We start from the raw sequence: 13,063 nt of genomic DNA on the forward strand, positions 1-13,063 counted from the left end.
GATTTCCTCCTTCACTTTGAAGTAATGCAGTCTCGCAAGGACGTCAACTCTGGGAGGTGGGATGCCCCTGTTTGGCACTGGATGCCCTAGGACCTCTTCGGGGCAGGTTGCTGCTTGAGTGTCTCTGTTCCACTCCCTGGGCCCCAATCTGCCGAGCGGTGTGGGCAGGGGTTGCTGACTTGTGAATGTAGGGCCCGTCGACGGAGAGATCCAGTGGGTCCCTGTCGGTGGGAGGCTGGGTCATACCGCTGCTGAGGATGTGGTTGCAGGTGGGGGCCGGTGCGGCCTGTTTGGGAGGATGTTCCTGGGCCAGCCCCTTGATGTGCTGCACGATCACGGGGGTTGTTGATGCAGGGATCGAATTGGCTGTGATGTGGCCTCTGTGTTAACACTGTCTGCTTGCAGCCCGTGTTATTGACGGTCTGCCTTGGGCCCACACTTTAAGGGTGAGGGGTTGGCTGCCTGGCGTTGTTGCTCGTGGGTTGGCCGCCTCATTGATGGGTGTGGGCCGCTTCAGGGCCGCTCAACTCTGCTCGGTGTGGCGAACTAACCAGATTAACTGTTGGTTTGTGGCAAAGGTGCAGTCCTGGGCTGTCCAACGGGGGTACACCCCATAAGTCTAAACCCCCCCCCCCAGGAGTACGGCTGTGGCGCAGACTCCCCTTGATGCTACTGCGGCTGGGGTCCAGATGGCTTGCCTCCCCTTGCCTTGGAAGGCCCCGGGGTGGCCCTTGGTCTCCACGTTTTAGGCGGATGGGTGTAGGGGGAGCTGCCCTCTATGATTAGTATGCGGCTCGGAGCTCAGGCTGCTATGGTGGAGGTTGGGCTGCTTCAGGGGCCTGACCAGCGAGTGTCACAGGCATCACTCACCATGGGCAGGTGTGTAGCTGGGGCAGCGGGGGCACTGGACGATGTTGGTTGCCCCCATTCTCCGGGGAAGGGCCCCCAGGTGTATGCCATCTGTTGCTTCAGGGCCAGGCCGCCTCTGCCCCCAGCTGACAATGGATCCAACGGGATAACTGGGAGAGCGTTGTAAGCCGGGCCCCAAGGAGAGGCCCCGCAGCAGTGAGCGCTCCACTTCAGGACGCCGCAATGCTGATGCGGTTGTTGGGTGAGGATGGATGTCCACGGGTGGGATTCACCGCTACTGTTCGTGCCTGGTGGGATGGGAACACAGCGGGAGTGTTGTCCGTGGGCCGCCGGAGCTGGAGACTCTCCCCGCCGCCGTGGGCGTTGGGCTGTCGCTGTGGAGGGGAGGAGGGACCCACGCTCAGAGGTCACCGGGCCTCAGCTGCATAGCCCTGTGGAGCCACCCCCCAGGATGGGGCAGAGGATGTCCACTGGGGATGCCGTGTGCTTCCAGGCGCGCCTCGCCACAAGCCCCACCTTCTGGTGCGCTACGCCGTACAGCGATTTTGGCGGGTGCTGTCCCAGGACGCTGCCATATTTGCTGCGTGTTTCCGTGACCGCACCGCCAGTTTCCTCGGTCAGGGTCACAGAGAGCTGAGACTCAGGCCATGTGTGCTTCGGAGCGTGAGCCAGCTCCAGGGCCATTTTCTGGTATCGCCTCATTAGTATCACTGGTGCATTTTAGTTGACAGCGTGACACCAGTCGGGAGCTCTTATGGAGCCGGACCGACCATCTTGGCTCCAAGCCACGCCCTTCGAAACATTTGATTTTACATTTCACTGGTAATATAAAAGTTGGCTGAGTTTTTACTGTGCTTCTCCTGACCAATTCGCTGCTGGGTGATGTGTGGTCATTTTTTGTCTACACACACATTTTGTAGAAAAGAAGCATGCTGAATGCTTGTGCGAAGAGCATAAGATCCTGTTACGTATCCCATTATTAAGATGGCAACACATAGTAGGTTGTGAAAAAAGAAAACGTTGCTTGATTTTGACGAATCCTAGGATGTCATTACTGCTTCCGAAGAAGGAGCCCCTTCCCATCAGGCAAGGGTGGTGAGGCTGCTACACGATAGTCCCCCGCGGTGTGATACTTAGCGGGTGGTTCTCATGGTAGCCATGGTAGGGGAAGCCCCATTTGGGATCAGTGACCACTGTATCATGAGAAGGCAGTGTCCCCACCAATCACCTGACCCTAGACCCCCCTTCCCTATCATAACCCCACCTCTCTTTCACCTCCTCCCTCTCCACCCTAACTCGCATATACCATGTACATTTGTAGCCCAGCAAATGTAGAGAACTGAGTCCAGGGAGATCTCTAGGGAGTTACAACATCATGTATTACTCAGTACTGGGAATAGGAGGAGGAGTCCAGAAGCAGTAGAGAATACTTACCAGAACCACTTGGTGCATTCTAGCGGTTCACAAGAGCTGATTGGAAGAAGTTGCGTTAAAAGTAAAGAAACACTTGACGAAGGGTCAAGCCCTCCCTGGAAGAACCGCAAGAGCAAGCAGGGACCAGGAGTGGAGACTGAAGCTGACCATGACACCGACGATGGAGAGTGTGTCTGAGGCCAGTCTAGGACATGGGGACCACACTGCCAGAAAGCAAGCTGAAGCTCTGGGCTTCCCTGAGACCCGAAAAGACTGCGGAGCTGCCGCAGAATGAGAGGCTCGTGAACACCATCGGAGCCCCCTTGTTGGCGCTTCTGGGGGAATATCTCCCTTCCCCAGCATTCTTTAAGGTCTGAAGATTACAATGTCTTTTGTCTAGGGAAAGGGTACAACTCCCTTTGGGCTGGAAACACCAAACTTTTACTTTAGGTTAAACTTAGATGGTGAGGGACATAGTTTGGCTTCTGACATTGGACGATGGAACTTTTGCTTTGGATATTCTGGCACTAGTTATTTCATTTGAGGCAGGGAACCCCCTCTTAGAGTTAGGGCGAGACAGGGTTTTCTGTTCCTTATTATCTTTCAATAAAAATTTCTAATAACCACCATGACCCCTCGGTGTCTGTCTTCTGCACCCTTACATGTTGTATTGCTTCTCTGTACTTTAGAAATATACAGCACACCTCTTACCAGAGTAAATGGCTCAGATTATTTTGATGTGTTCCCACACCTGTTTTATTCATTAAAATGGCACTTTTGGTGACAGGACACAGAAAAATCAAACCTGTGCATCTTTGTACTAAGATCTCAAGTTTTCCTATATGATATGATATGGCATTTGTAAAGCGCCTATACACAAGTGTTTCAAGGCGCGAAACACATATCGGGTCCAAACGTTTCAAAACTCTTTGCATTCTGGTGCAGTACTTGTAGATTTACTTTAACAACAAACAAAAAATAATTACTATTGCCAGAATGAAAATGGTTTCTGTCAAAAAGCAGGACAGACATTGGCAATGCATCACAAATGACGGTTTCAGACCTCTGTGCGCATCCATAAATTACACATGCCTTTCTTTAAATCTTGTGCTCCATCACTGGGCCTCATTGTAAGTTTGCCGGTCCGGTAACAACGGTACCGGTAAGCTTGCCGGTACCGTTGTTACCGGACCGGCAAACTACAAGTTTTGCTAGCGGGTGCCTTCCCGCCCGCCACATCTGACCTGGCGGGGGTACTGGCACCCGCCAGTAGAGCATTACATGCACTGCTACCATTCTAAATGTTTTGCTGAAAATCCTGTGCTTACCCCTGCTAACACACCAATCATGATTGGAGTACATTAAATGTATCTGACACCACCCTCTTTACTCTTGGGCTTCGGTTTTGCTTCATGAGAGGTTTCCCGTCTCGGCAGCATTATCAAACTCAGATAAGATTACACGTCTTTCAGGTTTTGTAAGAAAACTCGGAATAGGAAAGGTAAACTAAGAAAGGGCTGGGTGGAGAGGGAATAATTAAGGGGTTGGAGAAAAGATAGCATAATTTCCTGTGCGGTTAGATGCTTTCCTAAATGGCCACTGCTTTAGATTGCAAGTAGCTCAATGTTCAACATAGGTTCTTGCAGGTTTTTCATGCCATTTTTGTTTCAACGATCAGGCAGTCTGCAGAAGGCTCACTAATACCTTTGGACGTCTGCTGGCTCTGAACTCCTTCTGGTTCCCGCTATCATGCAAGATTTCCTCTGGGGTCTGACCATTCTCGGTCAGAGGGGGGCACTGACTTCAGGCTTGCTTCCTTACACCGTGTTGGTCCTCTGCCTGTAGAACTAGATCATATCCTCCAGTGTTCTGTTATGAATCCTACAGAGTCCTCACAAAAACCCTACCTAAAGTCTCCTCCCAGGTGGCAAGGGAAAGGCAGATGCTTCCTGAGCTTGGGGCGGTGTTAGATGGGAGGATCACCTTGGAGGAGAAGGGCCCCAGGGCAACAAGAGGACTTCGGAGGATGAGATGCAATATTTTTCTTCCTCGAAGAATAATATCTCAATGATACCGGAAAAAAGTAATAGCTTGTTGTCAAAAAGAGCGTAAGAAAAGCACTTTGAAAGTCACTGACAGCCATAGAAATGAATAAACCATATAAGTCTCAGGGAAGTAAGGAAGAACAGTTTGTTTAAGTTACCAATTAAAACCCAGAAAACCTAATTTGTCTGTGAAATCAAATATTGTATAGAATCTTTATGGTACACCTTTGGGGAATATATATAAGGAGAGAAGGGAACCTAGTGATGATCCATTGAAAAGGGTGACTTTGATGTTGTGGACTTCAAGTCCCACTATTCCCAAAGTACTGGGATGAAGAAGAGGACTGCAGAGGTACTGGACTGCAGGTTGCATCCCGTTAAGAATAATGAGTCACACCCGAGGGCGACTGGGAGGCATGAAAGGCCCTGTCGGGTGCAGGCCATTAGTAAGGACAGGAGTACTAACGGAAGGTGGAGTAGTTTTGTAAGTTCCACACGGCAGCAGAAGCAGATGTTACTGAAGAGCAGGGCTGCCAGTACCATTGGGGTGTGTGAAACGAATGCCGGTCCTGAGATTGTCTCCTGTGCTCCAGTTTGCAGTTGCAGAGGTTGTGCAGCAGAAAGCGCACCATTTTGCAGTTTTCCCAACTGTCAGACGAGCACCAGTGCCAGGCAAGCACTGACTAGTTGTGGGAGCTAGGAGAGCTCTGAAATAGACAGACGCGGGAAACAGCAAAGAAATTGCCTAGCAGTGCAAGGAAACTGAATCAGAAGTCCTGGAGGCAGTGAGACAAACGGACAGGCACGCCAGACACTGGTGAGTTCACCATTACATTGTAAACACAGAGCGCTCAGTAACTGGCCGCTGGCCAAGTCCAGAGATTTGAATCCCAGAAATATAATACACAAAAAATCGAATGAAGAGACCTTTTGTATACTGAACTAATGTAAAGCAAATTAATTATTCTGTTGAAGACCGAGCTGATTTGGAAAGGAACAGGTGGCAGGACAAGAATGTAATCAAACCAGAAGGGTGGGATTATAACGTAGTAGATTATATAAAACGCAATTACAAAAAAGGCAATAAACTGAGAGGAAAATAAAACCTACATTTGCCGCCAAAGCCCAAAGAGAATAATATAAATACAATTCATGAACAACCACTGTTGCCCAATCCAAAGGAAGGCACTTGAGCATTTCATTGGTTGGAAAGACTGTTGCCAATATGTAAAAGAAGTTGTGAAAGAAGATGGCTTAAACCTAAATTGCTCAAGCTACAGAATTGTGAAAGTGAAACAGAATCATTATCAGCATTTGGTTAGTGCAAAAGGGGAAAAACAAGAGTGGCAGGAAGGCTGCCCTTGTGATAAAAGATATTCAGGAGGAGTGCAGCATAACCTGTATTGCATGGGGCAATTCCAAAAGTGTACAAAAGGGCACTTATTTGTTTCTTGTTCTCCCGGAAATAATATTTAGAATTTTAAATTGTGATCAGAAAAACCAGAGTGGCTGGAAGGCTGCCCTTCTGAAGATATTCAGGAGGAGTGGAGCATAGCCCGTATTGCGAGTGATGCTCATTTGTATAATAAACTGCACCAACTGTGGTTCTTGTCTCCCTTTGAGAAATTCTTACATGTGATATTGTGAAACAAGAGACATTGATGAAGTATTGGAAATGAAGTTGACTGTTAACCACAGAAGTACTTGTAATTAGTAGTTCTTTTCTGGCAGGAGAGTACACCAGAACAGAGAACATTTAAGTAGCAGGACTGGCAGGCGAGTAGACCAGGTGGAAGTCATTTGAAGTACTGTGGTTACAATTCCTGAAGAAGCAGTTAAAGAACCAATAAAGTGTTTTGTGGAACAATACAGAAGTGTTCTGACAGACTATTATCACTGATGCAAGTGTTGTCGAGTGGTTTTTATAACGGGTGTAGAAATGTTCTGACAAACGCAATTTTGTTGAAACTAAGATGATAAAACTCTTTGCTGATGAAAAGAAGTGTTTCAAGACCTTGGGTACAAGTGCAAAGAGGAACACTGTGTTGAACATTTGTGAACTGTTCATTGAATTAATGCCATTGTAAAGAGGAATCATCTGTTGAACATTTGTGAACTAGTGGTTGTATTCAAGTTGGAACTTTGGATTATCAACGTGAAACTTTTTGTAGTACAAAAGGATTTCCTTTTCCTTTTCAAACTGCTAAATAACATCCTGCTTAAATCTGGGGAAGGGGAATTCACCCAGATTATAAGAAGCTATTATCATGATGTGAATTTAACTGTTATATTTGTTGTTTATGATCTGCCATATGATCAAGCCCAGGGACTGTATCTCTCCAGCCTTAAAATCTCTCCACTGGCTCCCGGTTGCTGGAAGGATCAAATTCAAATCCCTCTGCATCATCCATAAGGATGTCTAGGGCCCAAGGACCACGCTATCTACAATCTGCTCTCACCATACACTCTCTCTCCAGGTCCTTACGTTCTTCCGTCTCCAACTCTGTGTGTGTATCCAGTGCTTTTTTTAAGCAGCGAGTTGGAGGCAATCTCTTTCCTAGACTGGGTCCCTCCTCTGGAACAGACTCCTTCTCTGTCTTGAGCCGGATCTCCTCAAATTCCGGAAGTGCCTCAAGACTGCCCTCTTCACTTCCTCCTTCCAACTCCCCCTCCCGTGCTAAACCCCTCAGTCGCTGAGATTCTTGGCCTTGGCCCTTGTGTCCTCCTGGGTCATAGCCGTCCTCCCATTTGCTTGCATCCCCTCCCGCCACCAAGCATTGCTATTGGGCACCCACTGGCCTGTGTTCCCCCACAGGACTGCACTTTGTATCGGCAGATGACCATTCTTTTCTATGCGACCTCTGCCTAGCACTTTACTGGTACCCGGCAACTTATTTGCTGGCACTTCTGCCCCCAAGACTCTGGGGAATATCCTTAGCACGTACCCCCCTCCCCTGCCCCCTCGCTCTCTCTGCACTTGCACGATTCCGAAACCTCACAAGGTCTAGTAGGAGCACCTCTATCCTGTTCATTATTGTATTATATTGCCTTTGTCCCATGCTCCTTCCCTTTGCCCTGTGGGTGCATTGCAACCACAATGCCTTGCTGTATAAGCGCCTTACAAATGCACATGACTACATAAAACCTATATTACCTTATTGAGTTAGTATTTGTAGAAGTGTGAGGGACAAAGACCTTTTGTTAGTGTTTCCTTTAGTTTATTTTAGGCAGGGAAATCCTCGTCAGGGTAGGGATAGTGAGGCATTTTTCCAACCTTTTGAGGTAATAAAATGGCATCTTTTGAAAAACCTTCACAAAGTTGTCCGCCTCACATTTCTGACCCCTCACCTTTCCTTATCCCCATTTATACTCATTCCCAGTACATCTAGTACCTCTGCTGGATTGGATTCCCTTCAGCACTGATGGCGCTCCAGTTATTCTCAATTCAACTTTCATCCACCCAGAGGCTGCCTACCCAGTACAAACTTTGCAGTACTGCCTCCCTCAGTCTGCTGCTCTCCTTCAGTGTGTTTCCCGAAAAAAATGTATTAATGTCAATGGGCCTCATTATAAGTTTGCCGGTCCAGTAACTATGGTACTGGTAAACCTGCCGGTACTGTAGTCACCGGACCGGCAAACTGCGCGTTCTGCTCGCGGGTGCTTTTCTCCCACCAGGTCTGACATGGGGGGCAGACCGGCACCTACGAGCAGACCATGTCGGATGCACCGGCACCATTCAAAATGGTGCCGGTGCATCCGGCCTCCCCATTCCCATTCAGCCCTATTGGGTTCAACGGCAATGAGGCAATTACTGAGCCCGCTGGGGCTGTAATGCCCTGGTAATTGCGCATTCCCGGGTGCCGGGAAAAAAATTACTGCGGCGGAACCGGCACGGCTACCGCCGGAGTCATGAGGCCCAATGTGATGGAAAACTGCTATAAAAATAATCCACATGGAGAATTTCTCGATCTATTGTTCAGATCATAATTTCTTTGTTTGTATAGCATTTTGTCCCCTGAAGATGTTAATTCCCCGAAAAGCTTTGGGATGTTTTTGGTTACACTTCATGCTTAACTAATATTAAAAATAGATTCAATTAAAGCAAAATGCTATAACATTGAAATTACGTTTTTTTCAGAAGTTTGAAGGTTACTCCACTGTTGTGCTCGTCTTCCGCTCCTGATTTTCAGGATAGAACATATTATATGATTACCAATATGGTCCCAACTGGTGTGAGAAATCAAAGAGTGTCTCACCGGCTAATCCTCAGGGTCTTGTCATCCAGGTGGCCAGGACATCTCTTTTGGATCCAATTCCTGGGGATGGATCATTGCGGGGGGGGGGGGGGGAGATCACCTGGGTGAGGGGTCTTCGGGGAGTGCTGCTGAGGCAGCCAATGGTGAGACACGGTATTCCCCCTTATTTTGTTTATCTAATCCATCCTATTTTTTAGGATTCGCTGAGGTCCCTACACCTACCCCCCCTCCTACACAAACACTGGGCTGAGGAAGAGGGAGAGGGTGACTGAGAGTAAAAGAACTAACTTTAACACATCGTACTGAACATGTCCCGCTAATCGGGTCAGGCAAAGTCAGGCACTTGACTCTTAAGTGCATACACCTGATACCAATTAGCTCTCAGATGTATAAAAGGCAGAACCTAGAGACACACTCTGAGCAAGGTGGCACACGAGTACGGGCAGAAGATCTGGGGCGAAGGAAAACCTACTGGAGCAGAGTGACGGTCCAAGGGGCAAGAGCAGGGGGTCAAAAACCCCAAGAGTGCCTACTGGAGGTCATTGCCTTAGATAGGCCGCAAAAGACACGTAGAGAAGGCTGGATCCCTCATCAGAATGCTGCAGTGTGTTTCAAGGACACCAGTGACCTTCACAGGGGAACGGCAGAGTTGGGGAGACGAGGCCAAGTCTGTGGTACTAACCTCGACTGCGAATTGGAAATTGTAAAAGCAAGAAAGAAACGCACACAGCCGGTGAGTTGGCAAGCGACCAGAGAGACTGGTGTGTGTTAAACTTTGAAGTAGCAACATGTTATCGCAAGTAAAGGCTGCACACTTGTGGATGAGACTACAAGAAAGGCAGACCTGGGATTGAACTTTTGAAGTAAAGACAGCTGTGAAATCAGTGAAACTAAGTAACCGAGTGGTCCGGAGAAAGGAAGTAGCCCACTCGAAAGTCGCCTTGAAAGGTTCTGTGTGGAACTCATGGTGGCAACATTAAATACGGACACAAGTGATCACAGTTAAAGGGTGTTTATTAAACTGTGTAAATTGGTGAGAAAAACACCTATTCTAAGATGGGAGCAAGTTACAACCATCAAATAATAATAAGGCAGTCCTAGTGGCATCATGTCAAATAAAAAGGGCCTATACAAAAAAAAGAACTATTGCCAATCCTTACCGCTACGTTACCAAAATAGTGTGGGAAAATGTTCTTAAGAAAAGAAAGACATGTTCACCAAATTATAAGTTAGGATGGTATGACTGGGGTTTCCCTTCCCCACGTTTTTAGCACGGGTCAAGGCAGGACCTTTGAGCACAGCAAACTCCTGGGCCTCGCTAGCACAAGGTTACAGTTCCTTTCAATGATGCCAGGACCTTAGGGGCCCAAGTCTTTCTTATAAAGTCTATTGCCTTAGAAGACCTGCTGGACCATAAACAATAAACAAAAGTTTGTTTGGTAATCTTTCACGTTGGGCAATTGCTCTTCACCCCTTGGATCCCCCTCAACCGGGCTCTGATCCTTCTTTCAATGTTAACCTCCCTCAGTCGGGTTCACTGCGGCCTATCACTCAAAACGTAACCTTCAAAAAGTCTCAGTCTTTGCAGGCATCCCTCAGTTGGGTTCACATTTGCCCATTTCTAAGTTCACAATCTCATCAGAAAGCGGGGGGTTCCCTTCCCCAAGCTTTCTCTTGACATCCCTCAGTCGGGTTCACACTTGCCACAGTTCACAAGACCCTCTTCCCTTTGCCTAATATTTGGTCTCAGCCACCAGTCAGGCTTCACACAGTTTTATTAATACCTTGTTCTCAGGGGCGTCACTGGTTACCTTGATTTGAAGGCATTCCTCAGTCGGATTCACATTTGCTAATTTCACAGTTCACTCAGTTTTCAACAATGTGTCAAAGACTTTGGAGTGTACGAGTTGGTTTGCTCAACCCATCTAGGACCACTTCAACACTTCACAGCGGCCTCTCCTAAGATCTCTTGGTTCTCGTAGTTTGAACAAAAGAACGCAACCCAAAAAGGCTCCAGTCAGAGTCCTTCGAATGAGCGCCCCTGCAACCCCGGACCACTCTGCGTCTGGACCTTTTCTAGGGTTGCTATATAAGTTCTTTGTTCAACAATATTGCTGCCTGCAACCTTGGGCCCAGTACATTTTGGTTTACTGTCAGTCTTCTCTGACTCACCGGCTGTCCAACCCCAGGAACAGGATCCAATAGCGATGGCCGTGTCCTGGTTACCTGGATGAAAGATCCCTGGGGACTAGTAAGTGAGACACCTCCAGGTTTCTCACAGTACATTGTTTGACGCGATAAAGCGAATGAACGTCAAAAGTGAAGTAAGCAAAATTAACTCATAGAGAAGGGGAGAGTGAAGGTTAAACCGTGAACTTTGAGTTGAAGTGGTCCTGCGGTAGTCTGTAAAGAAAGCCACGCACATTCAAAAGTCTTCAACATCCGAAATTGGTCCGAGCCAGAGGGACACCTGAAGTGTAATAAGCTTGGGGAAGTGAGCCCCCTTGAAAGTTTTGTTGAACTTTGTTTTGAGAGGTCTGAGCCCGACAGAGGGGGACCTACTTGAACTTTTTTTGAAGCATTATTTGGAAGTCCGGAAAAGAGACTTTAACGTGGAAGTCCAGGTGTGCCACGGTCCACGTTGTGGAACTGTTTATTGTGTTGAAAGCCGGGCCAAAGTGCATCATTCTGCCTACAGGGACAGCCTTACTCTGTGAGGACTAACATGGTGAGGAGTGCTGGTGCAGCCACATTTATTCTTTTGAACACTGATTTTTCCTTTGCATACATTTCTCCTTTATATACACTTTTTGTACAAAAGATGGGACAGGCATTAGGTTTTGTTAACATATGCCATTTTGATTTGACGGACTCCACTAGGACTGTTTTGTTAATAATTTGATGCTCGAGACTACTCCCTTCTTAGTTATAGGCCAAAGTAGGAGTATTTCCAGCCCCAACAACTTCAATAAAGGTTTTACAAATTGTACCGATTGTGTCAGTGTCATACTTGTGATACCATGACTCCCCTACATGGGTTAAGGGCTGAAGTACACAGAATTATAGGACGTTTTGGAGAATTGGGCTGTGCATCCCTATCTTGTATTGTCTCCCTACAACAAAATAGGATTTTCTTCTCTGAAAATGAAAACCATTTAAGTATGTACTAACTAGGGGATAGTTAATCTTCACAGCATTCCATAATTTAAGATTCCGTCGCGAGGATATAGCACCCAACACTCTTCTTGGCTCCATCTTAGTCTCAGTGATGTAGCGCCCAGTTTCTTCTCATCAGCCTTGGTCATAGGGATAGAGTTCCTTGCTCCCTGCAAGCGTATTTCCTCCCCATTGCTTAAGGTCTTTGTCGAAAGTAGCTATTCCCACTCTCCGGCCAAGGGTCACTCTCCTGGCCCTGGGTCTCCTTTTCAGATGTGAATATTATCCCCTGATAAGGGAAACTCTCCCGGTGCATTGTTAATAATCTTAAGCAGTTCCATCTGAACCCTCAGGCCTCCTCTTCCTGTTGTCTACTATAGTTTACGCACTACCCCTGTCTGCCTCACCTACTGCTGAGCCCTGGGCTCGTTTTAGTGGTAATGATTGATCTGTTTATGTATCAACGCTTCCAATAGGCTATTTCCCACTCCTTTTCCTCAATTACGCGTATTGTTTCCAGGTGCGTCTGGTTGTTGATCCCCTACTTTGCGGCAGCAGCTTGAGGCTGGTCCGCTGTTTTGAAGTTAGTGACTTTCCCACTTTGTGGCTCCGCATTGCACGTCGGAGTCCCCCAGGGGCAGCTGCCAGTTGCTGGAATATGTGCTGAGCAATTTTCCTTCTCCTTTGCCGGTCCTCACTCGAATGCTGTACTTTTGTCCTTGAACCCAAACTTCAACGACAGCAGTCCTGGTCCCATAAACGATTTCCCCAAAAGGTGAAAGTACACAGGGACAGAACGAGATAGTGGTGGAAGGTCCCAGGAGGGGAGGGTCTTGCCTTAATAGGCATTGGAAATTGTGCGGCAGAGAATCTGGGAGATGTCTATGAAAAGGGATGCATCATAATGGAGTGAGACCTGGGTAGAAGATAGAGAATTTGACTAATTTTCCCCATTAAGAGACATCTAACTGGGAGACGCTTCACAGTCTTAAAACCCTGCTGACATCTACCAAGAATAGCTAGGACACAGAGGGGCTGAAAAGGAGGAATACCAAATGTGACTGTCACATAGTTTGAAGGATTGCCATCTGGCAAGGGTGTAGAAGCCCTGGCTTTAGTGATTTTTATTAAATAAAAAATGATGTGGGTAATTCTCTCTGAGAGGGTGGTCTGCTGACCAGACCGCATCTCCACAAACTACATTTCAAAAACATAGTGTACGCATGTGCCCTCCTGAATCAGTATCATGATATGCAGCAGTGCCTGCACCCTTGTTGTACAGAACAGGTCTAGTGAGCGCAGGTGCCATCTGGCAGCTCCACT

At 47.5% G+C, this 13,063-nt stretch overlaps 1 protein-coding gene across 1 annotated transcript in view; it reads left to right on the top strand.

Annotated features, from left to right (window-relative positions):
- TGS1 (trimethylguanosine synthase 1) overlaps positions 1 to 13,063 on the top strand; it is a 1,067,587-nt gene that overhangs the window by 632,482 nt on the left and 422,042 nt on the right. The gene's annotated exons all lie outside the window — the stretch shown is intronic.

This window comes from Ambystoma mexicanum, chromosome 5q (assembly GCF_040938575.1).
Source record: "Ambystoma mexicanum isolate Mex_15411 chromosome 5q, UKY_AmexF1_1, whole genome shotgun sequence".
NCBI classification, from domain to species: domain Eukaryota; kingdom Metazoa; phylum Chordata; class Amphibia; order Caudata; family Ambystomatidae; genus Ambystoma; species Ambystoma mexicanum.